The sequence below is a fragment of the Muntiacus reevesi genome, chromosome X (genome assembly GCF_963930625.1).
Source record: "Muntiacus reevesi chromosome X, mMunRee1.1, whole genome shotgun sequence".
Taxonomy (NCBI): domain Eukaryota; kingdom Metazoa; phylum Chordata; class Mammalia; order Artiodactyla; family Cervidae; genus Muntiacus; species Muntiacus reevesi.
The window spans coordinates 121,302,534-121,313,563 of record NC_089271.1 but is presented as its reverse complement, the minus strand read 5'-3'; the positions used below and the strand labels follow the sequence as shown (position 1 = coordinate 121,313,563).

General features: G+C 59.9%; 1 protein-coding gene across 3 annotated transcripts in view; it reads right to left on the bottom strand.

Annotated features, from left to right (window-relative positions):
• The window catches only part of ELF4 (E74 like ETS transcription factor 4), a 35,937-nt gene extending 32,565 nt beyond the window's left edge, over positions 1-3,372 (bottom strand). Inside the window, exon 1 of one of the 3 annotated variants that reach the window (XM_065915441.1) lies at positions 3,309-3,372. The gene's annotated coding sequence lies outside the window, so the exon portion shown is untranslated. Of the gene's footprint in view, positions 1-2,299; positions 2,525-2,589; positions 2,882-3,308 lie in introns of those variants that run through there. The other 2 variants (XM_065915439.1, XM_065915440.1) reach the window with 2 other exon arrangements.
• Between the last annotated feature and the right edge of the window lie 7,658 nt (positions 3,373-11,030).

Sequence of the window (11,030 nt, the reverse complement as noted above, 5' to 3'; positions counted from 1 at the left end):
ACTTTCACTTTTTACTTTCAGTGCTGGGACTGGTTCTCAGCAAATGCTTGCTGAGTTAAATCTGAGTTTTAGGCCCCATATTAGACAATACCGTAAGGCTAGCTTGCACTTATGGTTCTAAATAAACAGCTTTATGTATTGACATATTTGATCCTTGGCAAAATCTTATGAGGTAGGTCTGATTTGACAGATGAGGAAACTGAGGCATACAGTTGACTGGGGTCACACAGTAAATAACAGAGCTGGGATTTAGACGCAGACAGTCTGGCTCTAGGGATTGGAGGCAAAATGAAAATGTTGAGGGGAGAGAAGGGGGTTGGCAAGGACCAAGGCCAAACTTCTGCGCAGGGATTTCCCTGGGAAAGCAATCCCCTCAGCCTGCGTCTGGCTGGGCCTCTGAGGGAGGCCCTGAATTTTGTAGGCTAGGAACATTTCGGACATCCCATTAATCAGGCCCATGAATGAGAGGTCACAGCACCCTCATTTTGAGATTCCAATACAGGACAGAGGAGACAGAAGCCCACCACTTAGCTCCAGGCACCGGGAGGAGAGGACTGCTTTCAGGCCTCCAGTTTGTCCAGGGGTGGGCGCCAGTTCCTGAGCAACGGCGGCGCAAACAGTGCAGCAGTGGGACGGATGCCAGACATAGTTGCAAACAAGCCACTCCTTCGGCTCACAGCTAGAGGCTGGGTGAGGGTGGCAACGTGGAGCCTGCTCAACGCCCACCCCCACCCCACACACACCTCCCCAGCTTTGAACCCAGAGACAACCACTTGTAAGGCAGCCTCTTCCCACACTGAACAGGAGAGGAAGTCCTCCAGGATAGTTAAGTCCTTCGCTTAACTCTAGAGAGCTCCCCTTCAGGCTGGTACTGCCAAGGGTCCGCGGAATTAATGGTTGAGAAAACACCTTCGAACCGGTAAAACCCTACTCTTAACTGTGAGGAGGAATTTGCATTCTAGTCGTGCAAATGGGACCCTGGGTATTTTCAGTCCCGATGTGTCCCGTCTCCCCAAAGCAGAGAGCCGGAGCTAATCCTTTCACCGACCCCCCCAACCTGGCACTAGGACCAGGGGTCAGCCCGCTGGGGGTGAGTCCCTCATGGGCGTGCCCACCAGCTGTTGGGGCCGAGCAGTGGTGGCTCGGGCTCTGGGGTGGTGACTTCACTTCCGCTCCGACCTCCCCAGCACTCCTCCCCTATGAGGCCCCACCAGGCCAAAATCGAGAAGTCCAAGGTTAACTGTTCCTCCCCACTTTAAGAGCTAATTAAAATGATTAGCCACAATGAAGTGTCAAACATTAACCAGAAGAAGCTGCAGGACCAGACAGGCCTCTATCTCGGGCAGAGATGAGGGTCAGGACCATCAAATCCCACGGCTGGGACGTGGGGGGGAAGTGGGGGGGGGTCGGGATGGGGGGCGCGGGGGGCGCGGGAGAACCTGGCCGAGGCGCGAAGGGGATTAGGGGGTTAGGAGGTGACCCTGGTCACGAAGGCCAGGCAGGGAGGGCAGGGCGACAGAGTTAGGTAGGGTGCGATGGAGGGACAGGCAATCCGAAAAGCAGCCGCCTCAGCAGTCTCCCAAAGCAAGGCGCGGTCGGCAGGGGACCCGGCGCTGCGCGGCTGCTGAGTCCACGAGCCGGAGGTAGAGGAGGGAACACAGAGGCGGGAGAGCCCGGGAGAGCGGGAACGCGGGAGCGGGAAGGCTGGCGGCCGGCTCACACGGAAACTCCGGCCCCTGCCAAGAGGTCTCTATTTTGGCGATCCAATTATCCAAGTCATAGGTGTGTGTGTGTGTGTGTGTGCGTGCGTGCGTGCGTGTGTGTGTGTGTGTACGCGCGCGCGCGCGCGCGTGTGTGTGTGTAAAGAGAGAGAAAAAGAGAGAGTGCGTTACCCTAAGGCGCCTGGTCCCAGAAGCCCTAGGGGCCGCCAGATCAATCTAGCAGCCCCGCCACAAGCAGGCCGACCGCCTGCCCTCGGGCACCGAGCTCCCGAGCTGCCAGGGCGGGCTGTCACAACCGGCCCTATCACGGACCCCGTGCTGCCCCGGGAGTGGGCAAACCCGCCCCCACCCCGACAGGGGAAATCGACTGGGCTTCCAACCCGGGACCGGCAGCCCGGGTTCCCCAGAGCACACGCGGTGGGGCGAGGCAAGGGCGGGACGCAACACGCCGCAGCTCTCCCACCCTTCCCTGGGTCCCCCAGCCCCTAACGCCCTGGGGCGCCGGCGTCCCCGTTCCCGCTCTCCGGCAAACTTTCTGAGGGCCCCGAAGGCTCGGAGAACCGGCGCCATCGACGTACCTGAGACTGCTGGGGCTCCGTCGCGGGGCCGGGGTCGACCGCCGCCGTCCCCTCCCCACTCGGAGAGCCGAAACGCGGGGTCCCCAGCCCGGCCGGCCCGCCTTCTCCCCCTCGGAAGCCGGGCCGGGCGAGTGGCGCCGGGACTTCGGCGCCGGCGAAAGGAGAAGTGGAAGTTGAGCGCGGCGCCGGGTCGGTCCCCGCGGCCGCCGGGGCCACCGTTCCCCTCCTTCCTCCCCTCCCTCCTCTCCTCCCTGCCCGCCGGCCCCCGCGGCCCCGCGCCCGTGAGTCACCTCGGCGCCGGGGCAGGCTGGTCCGGGCGGGCGAGGCGCAGGGCTCTCCCACACGTCGCGCCGCCAATGGCAAGTTGGAGGGCGAGATGCAAATACCAGGTGAGACGGCGGCGCCCCCTTATAAGACGACTCCGGGGGGCGGGGTGGAGTGCCCGGGGAGCCCGGACGCCAGGCCGAGGGAGGGGGCGGCTGAGGCGCCCGCGGAGGGGGCGCGAGCCAACCGAGACCTGCGCCGAGACAACCGAGCGAAAGGGGAAATTGCGCTAGAGACACACACGTCCCCGCAGGCGGCGGCTGGGGCGGGCGCGAAGGAGGCAGGGCGGGAGGGAGGGAAGAGCCGGAGGGAGGGACCGACGGGAGGGACGGCGGGCGGGCGGGGTGGGGGAGGGCGAGAGGGAGGGACGAGGCGTCTTGGTGGAAACAGCGCCCCTCCACCCCCGGCCCGCCGCGGTCGCCAGCACGGCAGGGGGAGCCGTGCCAGGGGCCCGCGCGGCCTCTCCTTCCCCTCCCGGCTCGCTGGCCCCCGGGGGACGGCGAGAACCCGGCTCCCGCGGAGCTCACGTCGCGCGCCCAGCGCCCCCCACGTGGCGCGTCCCGGGGCCCGCAGCTCCGGCCGGGATGGCCCACACCGTGTCTCATAGAAAAACAAAAACAAAATCACTCCATTCCCGGGGGACTCCGGATGGCTATATCCGGCCCCCTCGGTTCCTCGCGCTTACCGACTTTGGCCTCAGCCCCGTGCTCCCGACTGTTATTGAGCGCCTGCCGTGCGGCGGACCTACGCGAGGGCGGGCCGAGCGGGTGGGTGAGGCCGGGAAATGCCCGGAGGATCCAGTTCGGGGATGATATGCCAGACACCGCGGAATCCCGGGCCAAATGCCTCGTGCACTTGGCGCGACTAGAGAGTTTTGGGGATTTCTTAAGGAGGTCGAGCCTAGGGCTCCGGATGAAGGAGGCCAGGAGGATTCGAATCCGGGTAAGGATTGGGGGGAGAGGGGCTGGTGCAGCAGGTGCAAATGTACCCAGAGTTAGGGTGCTGCAGAAAAACTCATGCCCCCTTCTGTCCAGAGCCAGGCTTCTCTGCTTGAGGTATCTTTGAACCCCAGCCCATTCTACCTCCCCCTTACCCTGTCCTCTGACGTGCCTCAGCGTCCATTCCAGCCCCCGCCGCGCCCCCACCCACCCCACCCCTCTCCACCCTTCCCCCACCCCGCCCACCCCACCCCACCCCTCCCCCACCTAGGAGGCCCTAGGAGGGAGCTGACTGGGAATTGTCACTTCTGGCTCTACATGGTCTGGAGGAGGGGCCCCGTCAGGCCTCAGCCGGCATCTCCCTCCTCCGCAGAGCGCAGCAAAGCGGAAAGGGCCCCAGGGGAGGGGGGCCCTCTGCGGGGGTGGGGGTGGACTAAGGACCTGAGGTCCAGGGGCCTGCTCAGCCACCAGCACGTCTGCTTCCCCAGCCTGGGGAAAGGAGAGGCCCTGGCACAGGACTGGTGGGGAACAGTGGTGGGTGACGCGGGCGAAGGTAGCTGTGGGTTACCGGTTTCCAGGGAAAGACCTAGAGGCTGGACTGGGGCACCCGAACACCTTGAGACCTCTCGGCCACCTAAAGTTAAGTCCCTGAAAGAAGTGCCCAGAGCAAATTTCCACTCCTTTTCTCTTGTAAATGAACACACTTTCCCCAGGGGATTCTGGCTCTGAAGACGCAATTTTTCTGCCAGTGAGGCTTGCCTTTCAAAATTGTGGTAGGTCTTAGCCATCCCTAAGAGGCCTTTACTTTGACCTTCACACACACACATACACACACGTGCGCGCTGGGGGAGGGGGCACACACAGGCTTTCCCATTTTGCTAAGAGTTCAGAGGTCTCTAACATCGGACAGACCTGGGTTCCTATTCCAGCTTCACCATTTACCGACTGTGTGTGTCTTTGGGCAAGTCGCTTAAACTCTCCGAGCCTGACTTTCCTTATTTTTAAATTGAGGATAATAATCTATCTCCCAAGGCTGTGAGGAGGCTTGAATGAGATAGTCTGTCTGTGGCAGTGCCTGGTGCTTAGTAAGCCCTCAATAAACGTTAGCTGCCTTTAGCATCATCTCTGTCTCATCTCGTTTTTCTCAACCCAACTCTTGGGAGAAAGTGTGCAGGGCTGGAAGCTGCTGAGAATGGTGGCTGCCTCCTCTGAGTGTTTGTGGTTTAAACCAAGCTCGAGGCCTCAAGGTTTGGAAGTGCTAGAGGAGAGGTCTTCCTCTTGGGAAGGGCAGGGAGAGAGGACGGCACGGGCACCTTGAGGACCTGCTCACAGCCCTGATGCCTCCCAGTGACCCACAGCCCATGGCTTGTGGGAATCCCAGAAGTTCCCACCATCCGCAGCCACTAGAAACTAACCGCAGCCCCGTGACCTGGGAGGTACAGTCAAAGCAAACCCCACCCCCTTGATGGGAACCTGGCGCTGACCTCGCCTGAGGGAGCCCTAGGCCACCTGAATGACCTTCCTGACTCCAGGTCAGCCAGGCTGCCGTTCCAATGACCTTGCTGCTCCCCAGCCCTCGACGTAGGGTGAGCCCCAGCCAGGTGGGGCCAGCGGCTGAGCTCACCACTCCTGACGACAGCCACCCTGTCTCTGCCAACGGCTCATTCCCCGACTTGGCAGGAATTCCCTGTGTATGCCCAGGCTGTGCCATCCAGCGTGCCCTCTCAGCTTCCCTCCTTCCAGCCCTGTTTCCCCCCACTCTCCAGCCCCAGTCTGATCCTCTCGGGCCTCAGCACCGGGGTCCCCTGGGGAGAGGTGGGACCACCTGGCTGCCCAGAGCCTGTGTAGGGCCACCTCCCCGCTTCTGCGCTCCACTTGCCTTTCCACCTTGGCTACTTTCTCAGCCCCTCTATGTCGCCTCTTTTAAGCAGCGCGTGATGGCCTATGTTCTCCTGCAAATCACCCCAGGTGCTCTGGGGACAAGGTGGCCGGCTAGTTCCCCCCCTCCACCCCCGCACCCCGCTTCCCTTAATCCTTTAGCCTCAATAACTTTTATTCAAACCTGTGGCCAGAACGAAATACCACAGTGCGCAGCCTCCGTGGCCATGGCCCTTACTTTCCATCACAGACACATGCTAGGAAGGTCGCCTGTCCATCAGACTTTCAGAATGTGAACCATATTCAAAAGGCAGGAGAGAAGTTATGGTTTATTTATTTATTTATTTTTAGAAGTTATGGTTTAAGAGGAGTCCTCTCCCCTGTAAAGCTGAGATGTCCCCTCTCATCCTTTCTCTACAGTCAGCAGTCTCCTCTGTTCAGTAACTTCAGATTCACCTCTATTGGACTGACCTGATGAGGCCTTAGATAGATTTAAACGACGGACAGATTGTGGTTGGGCCTCAGAAGGAGTTTTGTTCTCAAAAGATTGTTGAGTAGCTGCAAAAGAGAAGAATTCCTTGGGATAAGTTATACCAAAGTGCTCCTTGTCTGGCTCATACTGGGAGGGGGGGGCGGGCAACTGGGCTGAGGGGCCTAGGCCAAAGCACAGGCGTGCAGGTGGGAGGATATAGTTGGGAACAACTTCACAGATCATGTTCTGGCCAGCCACCTTCCTTGGCTGGGGCTCTGGGAAAGCCTCTCTCAGTCCTACCTCTCCCCAACCCCTGCTCTCATTAAAATGGAGAACTTTACCTTTCCCCTCCAGACCTTTACTGGGACAGGCCCTGGCATCCTGAGAGCCCCTACAACATTTCAGAGGAGTGCTGGGTTTCACTTCTTAGGCCAGACAGCAGCTCAGGCACCTGCCTGGAGGAAGATGACAGCCCCATAGAGGAGGTGCCACGGGCTCTGAGCAAGTGTTCTGTGTGTCCGCTCGGGGACCAGGGGCAGCTGGGAGGCGCTGTCCCCACTGCTCGCAAAGCAAGGGGAGCCGGCCGAATATTGGGGAAAACAGATTCTGTGCCTCTGGGTTGGCGGAGATCTGGAGGGTGGGTGGAGGGGGAGGGACCCAATCCTGTTGGTTCATTTGCAAAAAAACAAGGAAGAACTGGCTTCAGACAGAGTTCAGTAACTGAGGGCAAGGCCTCTGGAGTCTCTAATCCCACTGGTCCCTAGCCCCTATCTTGAGGCCTAGGCTCAGCCTGGAAAAGTCCCTTGGAGAAAAGCCGAGAACAGGCGCCTGCTCTGGGGCACCTATCAGAAGCAGCACAGTATCCAGAATTTTTTGGCAATCGTCCAGTGGAACCAGAGTTAACTCCTCAACCTCTGACATCTGCTGCCCCAGCACCCATCTTGTGTGGCGGGCCACCTTGCTGTGCCCACAGCCCTGAGGGGATTCCAAGTTACACTCCGAAGGTGCCACCCCTCCATGCTGCAGGAAACACCAGTGGGCCTAGGGAGGCCTGGGCCCAAAGCTGCTGTTGGGGACCAGGGAGTGAGACAGAGAGGCAGATGGACGCCAGCCTGTGGAGGCTTTACTGGAGAGAGCACCAAGTGATTTCTGTGGCCCTTGAATGTGTGGGGTGTTGGGGGAAGAGAGGGTCACAAGCAGCCACAGAGCTGGGCATTCCCTCCTCAGATGGAGAGGAGGCTCAGGAGAGAGGAGGGAGCCCCAGTCACATTACATGGGGTGCTGGTATTATATACGGCAAATGGCGCCCCCTGGAGTTGTGCAGGGAGAAGGCAGTAATGACCGACAGGAGAGCACAGGGCAGGGGTGCTTGAATGCAGGGGAGAGAAAAGGAAAGCCTTGTTCTGGAGCACCAAATGGGGACACTGGGGCTGACTCCAGGTCCTTGGAACTGGGCAGGCAGGGGAGTGATGGGGAGAGGCCAGGAGGGGGGTTTAGCTCCCAATGTCACCCACTGCACATCCTGCCAAGGGGCGGTTCTGGGCTGAGGCTTGTAACAGGATGTAGAGGATTCTGCCCTTTCAAGGTTGCCCCATCCCATATGGAGGCGAGGACAAGCCTGAGCCACACGCTGGACGCTAGACGGAGGCCCGTGAGGCCTGCAGGCACTCCTCAGTTCACCCCCCTGCCCCCAGGACAGGGGGCGAGGGTAGTTGTTGTTGTTGTTGTTGAATTCAGAAAAATACAACATTTAATGTCTATAAAGGTGCAGTATGAGTCATTTCACGGAATGTCTAGGCCCCTTCGCTGGCAGCAAACAAACTTTCCAGCCCTCTTTTGAGGAAGCCATCCAACTGGGCTGCTGCTGCTGGTTTCTGTGTGAGAGTGTGTGTGTGCGTGTGGGTCTGTATGTGGGATGGGTCTCTGGAGGGCCTTGCCTGCCTATGTGTGAGTCCATGTGTCCCTCAGAGTTCGGGTGTAACTGGGGCTGGTGTGCGGGTGTGCACACGCACACATGTACATACACACGCGCTCGACTCTTGGGTGTGTCAAGTCCCCTCGCGAACGTGTGTGTGTTTGTGGAGGGAGTATGCATGTGTGTGTCTGCAAGGCAGTGTGGTGTGTGAGCCTGTGCATCTGAGGGTGTCCACGTGTACATTTTTTCCTCATCGCTGCCAAATTATCTTCCCATCTCTCCCCTCACGAAGCGAAGGGCTGGCTGAGGGAAGCTAGCAGTCGAAGGGAAGGGGGGGAGGCGCGGAGGGGAGAGGGGTTGGAGGGAAACCAAAGCAATTCCTCGCGTCGGAGGAAAGTGTCAGCCAAGGATGAAACTGAAACCGAGGCGGCAGCTCGAAGCGGCAGCACCCTGGGATGGTCCCGGGTCCCACGCTTCCCCTTCTCCAGCCAGCCGTGGAGATTAGTCAGCCTGGAATCCCTATTCCTGCAGCCCCGGCTTGGGCTTGAGGCTGTGGTTAGCACGTGACCCCATTAGTACCCATTATCATATTAACACAAATTAGTATATCAGATCCTCTCCCAGTCACCTGGTGGGGCCCATGGCCAGGCTGGAGAAAGAGGCCCCACTAGCTCGGGGAGGAGAAGCCAGCTGCGGGCATCAAGGGAGGGGGCAGGCTGAGGACTGCGGCAGTTCAGACAGAGGGACAGGGGACATCAAGCTTGGACAATACGATCATTTTCCTAGGTCATGCTCTGGGAGGAGACACCTTGGGGAGGGGGTTGGTAGAAAGGAGGGGGTTTCCAGGAATAGCTGGGCACCGCCCTGTAGGAAGGAGGCCCGGGCTCTGAGGTCTGGGCGGGAGACAGACGGTATTTCTCCTGGCACACAGTGAAACCTGGGAACGTTTCGGATCCTTTGGGGTTTTTTCTTTTTTTTCTCCCTTTCCTTTTCTTTATGGAAAATCCTTAGATAACTTTCTCAGATGGTTTTCGACATCCTGAAAGCAAGGGAGCTGTACTGATAGAGGACAAGACGCACCCAGAACCCTAGTGCAGGGCACAGTGTGTACATCTTTGTACCTATAAGGGAGACATACTCTAAGCACGCATTTATATGTAAAGTTGTATCATGGGAAAAGTCAGCCACTGGAGCCTCTGGAAAGGGTGAGGCTTGCGCCCCCAACAGCTTTTTTTTTTTTCAGCTTAAAGGTGTCTGGCCACAGGTTATTTTTGTGCCCTGATACTCTCAATATGCTAACTAACCAGCCACCACATAACCATGAACCAACACGGGAAGGTCAGCGGCATCATAACTTCTAGAGCTCAGGGCCTGCACAGAAGTAGGGCACAAAGCTCTATCAACCGAGGCCTAGGCTGCACGTCTGAGCTCCAGATGGGCCTCTTGGCCTTTTTTCTTACATAGCTGCTGAATTCCGGATTGACAAGCACGGAATCCCTAACCGTCGCCCTCCATCCAGCCCAAGGCCGAGACCGCGTCTCTCCTCCAGCACGAGCCCTGGTCTCAGATTGCTCCCCAACCCCGGCCACAGCTTGTCCTTCTGCAGAAGACGCATCCTTGGTCTCATGGGAGCCAGGCTGGAGAATGGCTGTTCAGGGAAACCCACTCCTAACGCCCGAGACGCGACTCAAAGTTTCCATTCTACTGCCCGCAGGTCAAGAGCGCCGTCCCTGGAGAGCAAACGCTGCCCCTAAACCGCGGTCTCTGGGCTGGAGGCGAGTCTCCCCAAGTTCTGCAGGGCCCAGGAGGCGGCCTGAGGGACCCTGAAGCGCGCATCAGGCAGCCCCACGCCTGGACGCTAGCGCTGCTGGTCGGCTCTCCGGACTCTGCCGCCGCTCGGGTGGGAGCGCCGGGCCCGAGGGACAGTGGGGTCGTGGCAGTCCCTGCAGCCTTCCCCTCGCCCCGCACCCCTGGGCTCCCCGCGGAGGCCCGAGCTCTCCACCCCGACCCCAGCAGTGCGCCCAGGGCGCCTCTGCAGCGCCACCTGCAGGCGGAACGCGCGCCACGTCTCGGGCCGAGGCGGGAACAGGAGGCCGAGCGGGCGGAGGAGGAGGAGCGGGGAGAGGTCGGCTCCGCGGCCCCGAGCGCTCCCCGCTCGCCCGCTGCCTCCTGGCGCCGCCCGGCCTCGAACGGCCTGGCCAGCGCCTAGCCCCGTCCCGCGCCCCGCCCGGCGCTCGGACCTTCCACTCCTGCGGCCTTCTGCCCCAGGCGCCTCTTCTCGCGAAGCAGTGAAGTCACGCCGAGCGCGATCCGCTGACTCATGAGAATCCTCCCCTGTCCGCGGCACACCCCTTGAAACTTCCCCGCCATCCCTTCTTTCCCGCACCTCCCTCCCTTCCTTGCGCCCCGTCGGGCGAGCAGGGGCGGCTCCGGACTCCCAGAGAAGGGCCTGTTGGGGTAGCTGGCAGAGGAAGGGCGGGCGGGAGTCCGCGTTAAGATCTCTGCGCTCTGGCCCTGCCGACCCCGCTCTTCTGGGGCGCACGGGGGCTGCCCCGGAGGGAAGTGCGCTTTTGCAACTGTGGGCAAAACTCCCATCCGGGTATCCTTTTGCAATTATCCACCTCACCCAGGAGGCCTCGGGGCTTCAGGACTGGCTGGGGAGTTCGCTTGGAAGCTGAAATCTCTAGAACCTCCTGTTCCCGTGAACAGCCAGCACAAGGGCTGGCGCCACCAAGGGGACAAACGCGGAGCGCTCTGAGCCTTGAGCTGCCCTCGACCCGGGCATTAGTGAAGTCGTTCAGTCGTGTCCCACTCTTTATGGCCCCATGGACTGTAGCCTGCCAGTTTCCTTCGTCCATTAAGCTGATCAAATGCCTGCGAGATCGCTGTGGCCTTCCTCCTATGACTTGGTACTGGCGCAGGCCAGGCTGAGTTAGGGGTGACTTTGAGGCCAAGGATTCTCTGTTTTCACCAGCAGTCTTTGCCCCTGCACTGTGCCACTAGTTTGAGGACTCCCACTGGAGTGGGAGACCAGAAATTAGTTTCAACAAAGATGGCAGAGGACCTCAGGCCTGGGCCAGGGAAGGCTTCAAGTTGGCAGGGCTCTGCAGTCTGCTCTGAAACACCTAAAGCTCCCCTTTCCCTCTGGAGGGACAGAGATCCTTAAGCATTATTTGCATGTGTATGTAGGTACTTGCTAAGTTG